This window comes from Halyomorpha halys, unplaced genomic scaffold (assembly GCF_000696795.3).
Source record: "Halyomorpha halys isolate HHAL.00 unplaced genomic scaffold, Hhal_1.1 Scaffold236.1, whole genome shotgun sequence".
NCBI classification, from domain to species: domain Eukaryota; kingdom Metazoa; phylum Arthropoda; class Insecta; order Hemiptera; family Pentatomidae; genus Halyomorpha; species Halyomorpha halys.
Window position 1 is genome coordinate 758294 of NW_027115525.1, and position 13196 is coordinate 771489.

The 13196-nt window shown below is 34.6% G+C and overlaps 1 long non-coding RNA gene across 1 annotated transcript; it reads left to right on the plus strand.

Moving 5' to 3' along the window:
- The first annotated feature begins 5434 nt into the window (after window positions 1-5434).
- LOC106679950 (uncharacterized) lies at window positions 5435-9077 on the plus strand. The gene is made up of 3 exons (XR_010844866.1): window positions 5435-5618; window positions 8686-8815; window positions 8907-9077. It is a non-coding gene; the product is annotated as an uncharacterized lncRNA (long non-coding RNA).
- The last annotated feature ends 4119 nt before the right edge of the window (window positions 9078-13196 follow it).

The window sequence follows — 13196 nt, forward strand, 5'->3', positions numbered from 1 at the left end:
GAAGAGTTTGTGGGTCCTCAATGTCTTAAACAATGGGAGACAATAGTTGTTGGTCAGGGATACTGATGGCCAAAACACTCGACTGGCATACTTGATATATACTGAAAATGAAAAACAGATACTTGATCATCTCTATCCGAAATTGCGAACTGAACTGAACCTCCTGTTTTCCTCTTTATCAATTCTCTTCTTATCTGCCCAATAAAAAAAATAAGCTGATTAGGGAAACGTTCCCAAGTTTTGTTTAGATTGGTTGAGTTGTATTGAATTTTATGCTTTTTGAAATAAAAAAAAAGAATAAATAGATAAATATTTATTTTTCTATTGCTATGAAATATGTTGTGATAACGAAGTATAATAGTGTTAAATTGATTGTTATTAAAAGTTTTAATAATAATCTGAAGAGTGATAAAATAGGATTGTTACCAGACCTAAGAGCCTCTGTGCAAGACCTCTTGCCAGGTAGAATGGGCTAGGAAAATTATTTTGGGTTGCAAAAATTAATTACAGATATATGATTGAAGCCTATACATAACTATTTATATATAACAAACTGAAAGAACTGTAAAACAAATTAATTTTATTCATTGAGAAAATTTTATTCAAAAGAAAAAACAACTTAATACTTTATAAAAACTTAAACTAATTTTATAATAAAAAGCAAAAAGAAAACTGTTGATGAATGTGCCTTGAGCAATTGTGCGTAAATGTATAAACCTAATCACCAGATGACATTGGAGATGTTCTGGTAGCACGCAGAATAGGGGCCCCTGTGTGAGTGAAGTGGCTTGGCCTTCAAGTAAAAGTCTACGATGTTCTTACTATGAGAACTTGTTCACTAAAGTATTACAACATGCCTAAAATGAGTGAAAAGTTGAGGTTGTGTAAACGTTTGGCAACTGAGTATTTTGTTGATCTAACTGGTGAGGAAGAGAATCAAGATGAGCAATTGACAGCTATCATTACATTATTATTGTTGTCATCCATTGCTTTATTAGTTATAAAAACAACCAAAACAATACTAACACAAATTGCAAGCAAGTAACCTAATACGACAACAGATAAAGGAAGTTACGGCCTTTCGACGCAATGCTCGAATTTATGCAATAGAAGTAATCACAGCGTTTTGTCTTGTATACAGATGTCTGAGATAATTTTTATTTTCTCATATATGTACATGGAATCTATAGTCAGTGGAAATATTGCTATATTACAGGATTTCGATGGAAATGCACATTTCCATTTTGAGTCAAGATCTTGAATATTTTACGAACTCTGTAATATCTTACCCTTGATGGAAGAGCTAAACTTTACTCAATTTCAAATTTATCGATGAAATTTGAATAGTTTTTGTCATCATCACATCCAATTATATAAAAGAATTGTAGTATAAGTGGTCTACCATGAGATAAATACTCATGGGAAAGACTTCAGGGGACAAACAGTAGGATATTCAAGCCGACATATAAGCAATTTTCTGTTTATATTGTGTTTTATTAAATGTATCATATTTCATTAACACAGATATCATTTTATCTATTGAGAAATAGATGAATAGAATCTGCCACTACGTTAGGCAATAAGTAATAATGATAAATTATCACATTCAAACTAAAATTTGAAACAAATAAAAATAAATGAAAAAATATTTACATAAAAATAAATAAACCTCTATATAAAATAGATAAATAAAATTATGTACATGAACATATAAGGATAGAATAAAATAAGCAAAACTTTGAATTAATATAACAAAAAAAATTATAATATTAATTAAATAAAATAAGCATTAGTCACAAATACAATATTTACACTCTCGACTTGAGAACCCTCAAGCCCTCTCTATCCCCCATAAGGGGTAGTGTAGGATTCTTTGATCTCATAATCGTACAAGAGCCGGGAAGAAAAAAAGGCAGTTATCTCACCCTAATGTTTTATTACTTTAATGAATCCTAGGTATAATTACTAATCAAAATTGACGAGTTTGCCAAGTATAGCTATGGGAAATAAAAAATGGCGGCTATTTCAAAACATTAAAAAAACATTAATTCTCCATAAGACGCACATATGTGTACCAACACACAAAATAAAGGAAATTTAACTTACTCTAAAATAGTTTATGTCACTTATCCTCGTAAGGGTAGTAGTTTTTATGGATATTCACATATAAATATAAATTTGGCAAATGAAAATTTGTCCCAACAGCTATATATTAATTTATTTTAGCCAATTTCATATAAACTATTACTCCTACGAAGATAAACATCATAAACTACTTTATAGCTCATTGAACTAGCTTTAATTTGAGTGCTAATAGACATCTGTACATTCAATAGTTTTTGAGATATAAATTTTTCAAAATAAATTCACTAACTACTTATCTAAAAAAAATGGCGGCTATTTCAAAACCTTAAAAAAAACATTAATTTTTCATTCGGAGCTCTATAACTTAAAAACTAACAACACTAGAAAATCTAAGAGAACATTAATCAAAGAAGAGTAAATTTGCTGAAATAATAGCACTAAAAGAGCTATTTACGTCCAATAATTCTCGAGAAGAATAATTAAAATAATATATTTTAGTATTATTCGATGTCATAATATTCGATTTTACAAATAAGCCATTCAGTTGACAGATTGAAGAACTCTATATAACGAAATAATTATAACAGAAGTATAAAAACAAAAAGTTAACTAACAGTTACATTGTTCATTTAACCATTTAATCAATGCTAAAATTAATGTTTTTGAATCGGTGTTAGGCTAGGTTAAGTGGACTAAGAAAAGTAATCAATAACTAGGTCGTCATGACAACAGTAAATAGGTTGGAAAAACTCAGTCAAACTCGTCCTAAAACCGATCTTTTATTATTGCCATTCCATTATCTCCAAGATTGTTAGAATTCAAAAAAAATGAAGTAGAATTATGTTCTTTTTTTTTTTTTTTGGCCAAGACTCCCCATTGGAGTCCTATACTGCCTAACCATGGTTGGGGGTGAAAGTTCTTCATTTTGTGGGACCGCCACTCAATGAAAAAAGTCAACGTCCCAGGCCGGATTCGAACCGGCACCGCCAAATAGACATCAAATTGGTAAGACTGTGTCTTAGCCACTGACCTACGGGCGGACCTAGAATTATGTTACTGAATGTGATAAAGCAATATCATTTGACCTTTGTGGAAAGCATTCCTAATGATGACTATATAAAAGAACTATGTTAATCCTCCGTAATGCAGTATCAGACTATAGATTAGTATCAGATTTAGTTAACTTTTTTATAATTTGTAATAAAAACAAATTGCCTGTTTTTGGTATTTCAAGCTAGAAGATCAGATATTGACGACATTAAATGAATTAGAGGATACAATAAAATTACTTTTTTATATTCTTTAGGCTAACCTAGGAGAGAGTGATTTTCCAAAACTAACTGTGACAGCCATACTCAGCTTTACTTTTGGGTATGGAGAGTTCATTACTTTTGTAAAGCCTAACATCTTTCTTTGCTCGCTTCTACCTCTTTTTGTATAGTCATTTTGGGTATACAGAGTGTGGCAGGAGTGGCGTAGTGCGCTGGGCTTGCGCATACCGCTGCTCACAAAAATCAACAATTTATGTATATATATATTCTTATTATGATAATAATTTAATTATATAACAGTGTTGGGGAGGGGTCAATATATATATATTTTGGGAGAGGGGGGACAATTTTTAATTTTATTGTAGTGCAACTCTAGTCTTGAGCGCCTTACTGATGAGGCAGCACCTTGTCCTGTTCATCCGTCCTGAACCAGGCCTCGTCTGTGTACGATCCGATGCATCCCAGAATTCAACAGCCTGGTCTGAGTCTACTTCTTCTTCCGGTGGTTCACCGATGGCGGGTGTTCCAGCCCTTCCCATCATGAAATACGTGGGACCTACCACATCTTTTCACCTATAAATGAACTTCCTGAAGAAGTGATACTTTTCTTCTTCCATCAAACGGGGGTAATCCGACTTGGATAGGGTGAAAACCTAAGGTCGGTGTCCTGTGGCCCATGTTCTTTCCAAAGTTCTGCAGGTTTCCGCAAAACTCTCCGTGTCCTGTAAAGATCTGTGAGACCCACTAGTCTGGGAGAACCTAGTTAGCCTTCAGTTTTGAAAGGACGGTAGGGAAGAATTTTCTCAAAGTAGCGCTCATCTGGCTTGCTACCCGCCGTCCATTCCACCCATCTATTGTATCCTCCCGCAGCATCTTCTTCCATAAGTTTGGAGTCCCACTATCCTCTATCGGCATGCCTTTCGAAGCGCTTCTAGTCCCTGCCTCTTCATATTTATGGGCATCGCTCCAGGGGCATCGCTCTGGCCTGTACTCCTCCACCATAACTCCCATACCTGTTGTTCAGCTTTAGATTCAAGGACATTCCAAAGTCTGATTTTTTTTTAATCTGAATTTTGCACCCATGATTGCATTTCTGTTTTTTGGAACAACCCTTCCCACTCTTCCTACGTTATCTGTAGGTCTAGTTGAGAATCTGTCGGTCACGGTGCAGAAGTAGAGGCGCACATCAGCACTAACGCATTACCTCCAGTCTCTTCTGTTTCTCTTTGCTTATCTGTTCCAACTTCCAATTTTTATTCTTCTCACTTTTCTGAATTTGTGCTTGTCTTCTGTAGACGGTGCCATGATTGTAGTCCAGATTCCTCTTCTCTCTACGGCGCTGCTTTTCTGCAACCGAAAGGACCTTCATAATAAAAATATAAAGTGGTTAATTATTTTAAATAAACAAAACTAAATTCGTTATTCAAGCTCTCTCTTACTATTTTAATGAGGATAAGACTCAGCTGATATTGAAGACCATTTCATTTCATATTGACATGCCGATTTTCATAATTAATCAAAATCGTTAGGACCGTTTTTTAGATATTCGGAAAAGCTTCAGAGCTAGGCTCAAAAACGAAAACACACACGTCACTTTGCCAGTTTGGATTATTCGGACCATAAAAATTGTATTTTCCTCGTAAAATTTTGCACGATCGTTATACTTTCCTTACAACATATTCTATATATAGGTAACCAAAAGTGAGAAAGCGAATTCTTTATTTTCTGAACCCTCTTAAACAGAAAATGATACATGAATTGAAAAGTGAAACATAAACCTTTTTCTACCGTTGGTACTAGAAGGTATCCAGTGAGATACTTAACTGAGGTTTGGTGAGTCCATTCTGCGAGGATTTCAATTTATGTTCATTAGTTTTGTATGTTATTTTTACTTCGACCAATAGATATCGCAATCTAGTCGGATCACATTTATACTTTGTTATATATTTAAAATTTAATGAATAAATAAATATATAAATATTTCTAATACTGTGTAATTCACTAATCAGTTTATTTTTTTTTATTGGGGCAGATAAGAAGAGAATTGATAAAGAGAAAAACAGGCGGTTTAGATCAGTTCGCAATTTCGGATAGAGATGATCAAATATCTGTTTTTCATTATCAGTATATATCAAGTATGCCAGTCGAGTGTTTTGGCCATCAGTATCCCTGACCAACAACTATTGTCTCCCATTTTACAAGACATTGAGGACCCACAAACTCTTCCTGGACCCAATATATCAAGTCCAGATGATACAGCAGGTCAAGTTCCTTTGATTTTTTAAATCATAATATTCTTTTTTTTTTTTTTTATCCCATGTATTGCGATGGACTTGGAAAAGAATTCTCGTCATTTTACAAAGAATATTGTACGAAGATAGTCCGAGTGGTGGTCAATAAAGTTATTATTATAATAGAAGAAAACTCTTTATTGTTAACCAACGTTTCGCCTCGATTTGCAGGGCTTCGTCAGGGCTGTCAGTTTGCAACAATGTTGTTACTTCATCAACTTGAGTTGTTTCAATCTGACATCCCTGAAAAGTGGGGCGAAACGTTGATTAACAATAAAAAGTTTTCTTCTAATATTTTGATAACTTTATTGACCACCACCAAGACTATCCTCCTACTATCTACTTCATACGGTCAACTGTATTATTCCAATATTTATTTAGAATAGTTCAACCCTACCGTTTCACTTGCGTAGAGTATGGACGTAAAGTCCCTAAATCGCCGTATTTAATTAAACCAATAATTACCGATCATCTCGAGGATGCTGACAATTAGGGAAAAATATAAAATAAATTTAAAACATTTCTTATTATTTATTTAGTTACAGAAACCAAAGTCGAAATCCGGAATTCACATATCGTGGTTACGAATATAAATCAAAATAGGACCTTTTATCCTCGAAACAAAATTCAAGAAGGGGTCAGACATGTACGAAGATAGTCCGAGTGGTGGTCAATAAAGGTATTATTATAATAGAAGAAAACTCTTTATTGTTAACCAACGTTTCGCCTCGCTTTGCAGGGCTTCGTCAGGTCTGTCAGTTTGCAACAATGTTGTTACTTCATCAACTTGAGTTGTTTCAATCTGACATCCCTGAAAAGTGGGGCGAAACGTTGATTAACAATAAATATTTTTCTTCTATTATTATGATACCTTTATTGACCACCACTAGGACTATCTTTGTACTACTTCATACGGACAACAGTATTCTTCCAATATTTATTTAGAATAGTTCAACCCTACTGTTTCACTCGCGTATGGACTTTATAAGCCTGTTCATTATAAATAAATACACGATCCAAGTAGATTTAATTTACAGAATAGCATAAGAAACTTATGTTGAGAAAAAAAGGAGCAATAACCCAAGTTTTGTGAGGATTGGCGAACTATTCAATTTATCCCAATTTAAAAAAAAAATAGATATATTTTTCTTTTTCTGTTGTTATAAAGTTAAACCGGCAGCCCTCGGCTCAAAGGGTTCAGTACTGTAAGAACCACCCCGTACTCATCTGAGCAAAACGGGCGTTAGGGTATGCTCATTTCAAGTGAATACGCGGTCTTAGATAATTCCCTCCAAAACTGATTTTTTTGTGATGTGCAGTGCTTATAAAAAAAAGCATTTCAAGAAACTCAGGCTAATTGAGCGGGAAATGAAGACTTTATAGATGTGAAACTTGAATGATTATATTTAAAATTTAAAGGGAAATCATTCAGGGAAAGGATGCGACAAGCATGTTTTAGACCCTCTTTCCTTAACCTTTCATAGGTCGCGGTCAAGTTGAAATGTGTGGGGACAGAAGTAAGCTGGATTCATTGTCCATCAACTTGAGTTGTTTCAATCTAACATCCCTGAAAAGTGGGGCGAAACGTTGATCAACAATAAAAAGTTTTCTTCTACTATTTTGATAACTTTATTGACCTCCACCTGGACTATCTTCCTACTATCTACTTCATACGGCCAACTGTAAACTTCTAATATTTATTTAGAATAGTAGAGTATGGACGAAAAGTACCTAAATCGCCCTATTTACTTAAACCAATAATTACCGATCATCTCGAGGATGTTGACAATTGGTAAAAAATAATATAAATTTAAAATATTTCTTATTATTTATTTAGGTACAGAATCCAAAAGTCAAAATATGGAATTCGCATATCATGGTTACGAATATAAATAAAAATAGGGCCTTTTATCCTCGAAACAAAATTCAAGAAGGGGTCAGACATGAGTTTGAAATGCGTGGGGACAGAAATAAGTTGGATTCATCGTCCATCAAAGCCGATGAAGGATCGCAAGAACAGGCTGAAAAGCATGATGCATGGACTGGTTTCGCACTAGAAGCAAATTCCTTGGTTGCATTTCACACAAGAGTAGTTCGTGAGCCTAAGTATTTTCTGTTTCCACCATGCAGTAACAACATATAGATCGCTTTTGGAGGTGGGGAGGGGTTAATTTTGGACGATCATCAGGCGGAAGGGATCTTGAGACGAATTTTCAAGAAGGTGAAGTTGTCCGATACACAGTTAATGTGACAATTCTTTAGGAAAACTCTTCTTGGAATTCATTCTAATTGATTGACCAAGGAATTGATCCCTCCCAAGTTCAACATAGTGTGGAGAACAGTCATTGGCCATCGATGTGTATTTTGCAGCACGTTGTATGTGGCGCACATTTGGTTAGCAGTGTCATCTCCAGTTTTGTGAGCATTATAATACGTTATGACCTCAGGTTTTTTTTTCTCCTGTACTTTCATCAATGGTTTTGGTTCCGAGCACAGAGGAAACCAGGTGTATGCAATTATTCCTCCATGTGACGAAGAATCCCAACACTTTTCGTTATTGAAACCAAAAAGGCCGAATATTGTGGCCTCCCTATAGAATATCCCTACCAAAGAAATACTGAAATAACGATTGAAGAAATATAAAAAAAATTAAGAGGGGTGATGAAACTGAAAGACACCAGAAAGGCGCGGTGAGCCTGTCAGATCAAAACACGTATGACGCCCTTTCTTGACGGCAGGAGATGAACTGACTGGGCGGGTTGGAACCACCCCTCAAAGTTAGGAAACTACGTGGAGGTAGGGGTCACACTCAGCCCCTTTTAGGAAGAGACAGCAAAACGAATCCTGTACTTGTCAGATCAGCCGCGCCCGATGCAGGGTTAATCTCATTAAGCCTTTCAAGCTAAATAAAAATTAAAGGTTTAATATTTACAAAAAGGTTTAGGTGATACGTAAGTTGTTTGGAATTCCTTTCCGGTTTTAATATGTCGAAATCAATATGAATCAAATATATTTCAAAACAAAAGATCTATTTTCAGAAGTGAACGACATAGTCGGTGCATTCAATAATCCACCTGGTATGGTTAAATGTATGCCAGGATTTTGTTGTCTTCCGGGACAGACGTGCGGTCCATTCAAAATGTGTTACAAGGGGCCAGGATTTAGCAAGTAAGTAAAAACTAAATTATAAAACTTGTATATAATTAACTAAAATGTATTCTTGTGCGTTGATAATACTAGAATTACTTTTATTTTACAGGAGTGTTGCACCAATGGTACCCTGTTAATTTTGAAATCGCAATCTGTACAATTAAGGTAATATTCAGAAGAATTGCGTTGTTAAGCTTTAGATATAATTACAAGGAATGTTAATAAATAAATATGTTATATTCAATCAAAATAGAATAAAAATATATATAATTAAAAAAAATTAATATGTTCCTCATTCATTATTTAAGTAATTAACAAGGTAATATAGAAACATCAATTTCACGAATATGACTTGATGAAATTAGGAAAAATATTTTACTAATTTAATTCTGTCATCCCAATTTTTGTTAAATCATATTACTATAAAAGCTGTTGCTGCTGAAAAGATTCGGTCATATCAGAAAGCGTTTAATGCGGACTGGAAATCTACAAGTTAAGGTTTATTATTGCTCGACAAGTTAGAAAAGACCAATGTAGTTATAGTTTGAGGGGAATAGGTGGCTCTGGTAGCTGAGTGAGTTATGGCGTTACCTACTGGTACTGGTACTGATATTTGGTGGAGGGAACAAGTCGAATGGGACAAGTGGTCCTTTTTAAAGATTCATCCTTCGCCGAAAAATGCACTCCAACCCGCACGACCGTCACATCACTAACAGCCTCGAAACTGCAACAGCGCCGGTTAGATTCTAGCCAAGGTGTTGATCTCTCTCAGTTAGACTAGGTATACTGGACCCTTTCATGTTCGACTCGTTAGAACAGTATGGTTCCCTATGCCAGAAAAGAGAAGAAAGGACGTAAACATCAAAAAATATTTGAGAGGAAACAACATAACCTCTTCTACAACTTCACATCTCCATGAGCCCGTTGAGTATAAATGTTTAGAAATCAATAATACATTTTAGCGGTTATAGTATGCGTGATTGCTGTCTAAAAATAACCTTTAACCACAGTTTTGTTTGTATTATTTAGTCCGATATTTTTCAAATGCAATCTCTTCTTGCTTGTTTTGCTTTTTGCCAGTTTCTAGTGATAGTTGTGTTGTTTTTTATTTATATTGTTATTTAATATAATGCATTCTATAAAACTAATATAAATAATATATATTTCCTGAAATGCTTTGATAACAATCAAAACACAAAACTCTAAATTTTAATTGCAGCTTGTTATTTTTAAATGATTTAAAAAGATTGCAGGCAATTAAAAATTTGTAAACAAAACAAAAATATTAAATAAAAAATTTAAGATATATGTTTGAAAAGGTTGCGGTCAAAAGTTATTTAGAGAGGGGAGGACTGATTACTCTTCTATCTGTCTATCTTAGCCGTCTAAGCTCCGCCCACAAGGTTAATCAGATCTACTTGTCAAGTTACACTTATAGAGTATTGAGCAATTTGATTGTAAATGTCTCTCAGAGTGACTTCAGCTACAAGTAAGTAAAAAATTTTCAGAGTTAATGTCTATATATATATATATATATATATAACTTACGAGCACTTGTACTGAAAAACTTTTTAAAAAAAGGAAAAAGATGAACAGAATTACAACGCACGCTTGCTAGAAATATACTGCTTTATTATCCCTGTGATACTCCTTATAACCGCAAATTTTGACTTATCCTTAGTTATTATGTTTATCGTTTATAGTTAACCACGCTCAGCAGAGAAGCGGGTGAGTTACAGGAAAATAATAAAAAAAATAAATAAATATAATGGCAAAAGGAAAAAAAGATAAAGCAATAAAGAATTACTCCTTAGGCGCCACGTTATTTTTTTCTTGGAAACAACGAAAACCCCGAAGCATTATGCCCACAATATACCACTATATAAACAATGGTTGAATTATGACCACTGGCGAATACCTTTACATGTAGATAACAGAAAACCTGGGGGTGTTACCTACCCACCTGTTGAATTATAATGAATATTCCATGACCAACAACAAAAAAAACATAAGTAAATTAACAAGTTGAAAGCAGAGAAAGAACAGCAGAACTATATGTACAAAAGTTTAATAATAAGAAGAAATATATATACAGAGAATGAAAAAGGGAAAAAAAAAAGAATTCTTATCAACTAATAAAACAATTAAAACTTATAGGTTGACTTAACCTTAACTTAAATGCTTAACCTTAATAACTATATTTACATTATTATCCAAAAGATTATCAAAGTGAATATAAAATAAAAACAAAATAAAATTTAGTTCAAACACCACGAAGTCCTTGGGTGCACTCCTGGCCGAACAGTTATGCGATATTTCCTTTCCGGTCACCGTCTCACCACTCCAGAATTATAGAGATGTAATCTCTAATGATATAATGCCGCAACTCTCCTATCCAGGACGTGCTGAAGATTCGTTGCTACGCACTCCGCTATATCTCCACTTCTAGTGGACTGTCTATTGAAGTAAAACACCATAATTTTGAAAAACAAAACATATATGAATACATTTCTCATATGGTAATATTCCGGTTCAAACAGTAAAGACAAAAGGCCTTTAAACTATTACCACTTCACACTAAACAATCGTAACGTGTTCCAAAATCACTGTCGCCTTCACAAAACCAAAACCCACTCGTCTGAGCATACGTGCAGTTTCAGTATCGAAGCTGTTCCAAGTAACGCCTTGTCAGCGATTGGCCAAAAGGACCACTTGTCCCACTCGACTTGTTCCCTCCACCAAATACCAGTGCCTGTACCAGTAGGTAACGCCATAACTCACTCAGCTACCAGGGCCACCTATTCCTCTCAAACTATAACTACATTGGTCTTTTCTAACTTGTCGAGCAATAATAAACTTTAACTTGTAGATTTCCAGTCCGCATTATACGTCCAGTCATATTCGTGAAATTGATGTCTCTATATTACCGCGTTAATTACTAAAATAATGAATGAGGAACATATTAATTTTTTTTAATTATATATATTTTTATTCTATTTTTATTAAATGTTCCATATTTATTTATTAACATTCCTTGTAATTATATATAAAGCTTAACAACGCAATTCTTCTAAATATTAGCTTAATTGTACACATTGCGATTTCAAATTTAACAGGGTACCATTGGTGCAACACTCTTGTAAAATAAAAGCAATAGTAGTATTATAAACATACAAGGATACATTTTAGTTAATTATATACAAGTTTTATTATTTATGTTTTAATTACTTACTAAATCCTGGCCCCTTGTAACACATTTTGAATGGACCGCACGTCTGTCCCGGAAGACAACAAAATCCTGGAATACATTTAAACATACCAGGTGGATTATTGAATGCACCGACTATGTCTTACACTTTTGAAAGTAGATCTTTTGTTTTGAAATATATTTGATTCACATTGATTTCGACATAATAAAACCGGAAAGGAATTCCAAACAACTTACGTATCACCTAAACCTTTGTTATAAGCACTGCACATCACAAAAAAATCAATTTTGGAGGGAATTATCTAAGACCGCGTATTCACTTGCCCCAACAATTTACCTATCACCTAAACCTTTTTGTAAATATTAAACCTCTTTCGAAAAGGGGCTGAGTGTGACCACTACCTCCCAGAAGTTTTCTAACTTTGTGGGGTGGTTCCAACCCGCCCAGTCAGTTCATCTCCTGCCGTCAAGAAAGGGCGTCACACGTGTTTTGATCTGACAGGCTCACCGCGCCTTTCAGGTTCATCGCCCCTCTAAATTTTTTAAAAATTTCTTCAATCGTTATTTCAGTATTTCTTTGATAGGGGTATTCTATAGGGAGATCACAATATTCCGGGCTTTTTGTTTCAATAAGGAAAAAGTGTTGGCAACCTGCGTCACATGCTAGAATAATTGCGTACTTCTGGTTTCCTCTGTGCTCGGAACCAAAGCCATTGATTAAAGTACTGGAGAAAAAAAAACCTGAGGTTATAATCCCCCCAAAACTGGAGATGACACTGCTAACCAAATGTGCGCCACATACAACGTGCAGCGATATTCACATCGATGGCCAATGACTGTTCTCTACACTACGTTGAACTTGGGAGGGATCAATTCCTTTGTCGATCAATTAGAATGAATTCCAAGAAGAGTTTTCCCAAAGAATTGTCATATGAACTGTGTATCGGACAACTTCAGCAAAGAAGCTAGCTTATATCAGGCCTTCGCACCTCCTAGAAATTTCTTCTGAGCATACGTGTTCAATATAAAAACTGTCGCCTTCGCCGAAAAACAAAACCCACTCGTCTAAAACATATCGCTCGTATTTTGTTTTGACCATAACAACCGTAACACCTCTTGTCTACGCAGATATCGCCAGTGATTTAATTTCACCATGGCAACCGTAACATCCTTATACACATTATTGGGGTT